General features: G+C 32.8%; 1 protein-coding gene across 1 annotated transcript in view; it reads right to left on the bottom strand.

Moving 5' to 3' along the window:
- Positions 1 to 926: 926 nt before the first annotated feature.
- The window catches only part of LOC142354998 (uncharacterized), an 8,908-nt gene continuing 8,138 nt past the window's right edge, over positions 927 to 1,696 (bottom strand). The window contains exon 3 of the mRNA XM_075407313.1: positions 927 to 1,696. This exon is cut by the window's right edge and continues 521 nt beyond it. The gene's annotated coding sequence lies outside the window, so the exon portion shown is untranslated.

Genomic DNA, 1,696 nt, shown 5'->3' with positions numbered 1-1,696 from the left:
TTGAAATTTCAATTAACGCTGATTCACTTGGAAAATCAAAAAATTTGGCCAGCTGAATTGATAAACAGCAATTTGCAGTTGTAAAGCTTGGTCTCAATTGTTGAGAACATACTTATTTCAAAACTTAATTTTACAAAAATCCCGTTCATCAGAAAAAGGTATGGAAAAGCATTTCTTCTACGTGCTTTTGAATAACTAATACATATTGAAAAACGTTGTACTCAAAATCATCGACTAAAACTAGAATGAATTATTGAGAAAAAAAGCAAAAACTGAGTACGTCACAATGTCTGGTTTAATTAAAACTAGGTGTCGCAATTTCATGATTTTGCAAATGTGTTCTTCTAACAGTTGTATAATTAAAACGCAATCGCAAGAAAAAATTCTAATTAATATAACAAAATCATTACTAAATGAATTCTGCGTTTATCCATAATAATAAGGGTAAGTCATTCATTTAAAGAAAAACTTTTTATTTTTCTTAAAAGTGCGGATTAAAATTAATAAGGAAAAGTAAAGATGTTTGTAGTACCTGCTGCAAGAACTTTAATTGCAGGGAAGTAAATTTCAGAAACCATAAAGATTGCGCAACGTTGTGAAACAACTATCAAGTCCTAGAAATTACCGGTACCAAACTCCTAGTACGACTCAGAACTGGGCAGTTTTAAATGCAATTCCATATGAGTACTGATTCATGCACTCATTCATGTCAATTTTTTTACGTGTCAGACGTGCGTTCATACTGATTTGGCAGTTGTCAGACTTGGACCAATTGCAGAAAAAGTGCAGTTCAGTGCGGGGATCGAATCTACGCTCTCTTTCTCCCCAGAAGTTGATATCCTTACTGCGCCACCATTACTGTTAATACTTTTGCTTTTGCGTCTTAATGTAAGCTTGAAAGAAGCAATTTTCAAGCGAGAAAACAAGCAAAATAATTTACATGGGGGACTTGCATTTACAATTGCCCAGTGCTGATTTACACTTGAGTTTGGTAAGGGTAGAGAATAAAAATTTGAAAATTGTGACTCCTTGTCCCATTTTCGAAAACCGTTGCTTGATTCCCAAAACTAATTCCTGATAATAAAACTTATTAACTATATGTTTCTTCAAGACCTGAACAATGTAATACTAAGAATATATTAAACCCTTTCAAGATACCAGAACTTTTTATCCAGAAACCAGACAAGTAATTTACGTTTCAATGAAAGCCACTACTTTTATGCGAATTAAAACCTAAGTGATGAGCGACAGACAAAGATGGATGTTGTTTTTTATGTAGATGATTGTACAGATTAAATATTAGAATAAAAATGTGATCAATATTGAAAAGGATTCTTTCATGTGCTGTCAAGAAACGTTCTTGGTAAGATCTTAACGTTATATTAACAATACTTACCAAGCGATATTTGTGTTTTAATTTGATCTCGGCAAGATATTTCAAACTTAGCAAAAGATGTCAAAATCATGCATGTTGTGCTAATGCGTCAGGTATCAGTTTTCGTTTCTTCGGGGGAAAATCAGCAGCCAAGTACCATTGATCAATTTATAACAATTTTTAATAACCGACATTATGTTTGTTGTTGGCGTTTTCATTTTAAAACAAGTTTGGGCATACGGTTAACAACAGCATCACAGTTTAAGATTGTAAACAACATTTCATGTGAACAACTTGCAGTGAGGATGCTCAAATAAACAC

Source organism: Convolutriloba macropyga, unplaced genomic scaffold (genome assembly GCF_964194025.1).
Source record: "Convolutriloba macropyga unplaced genomic scaffold, txConMacr16.3 SCAFFOLD_1261, whole genome shotgun sequence".
Lineage (NCBI taxonomy): Eukaryota > Metazoa > Xenacoelomorpha > Acoela > Convolutidae > Convolutriloba > Convolutriloba macropyga.
Note: the sequence above shows the minus strand (reverse complement) of the source record. Positions and strands in the feature narration are given on the sequence as shown.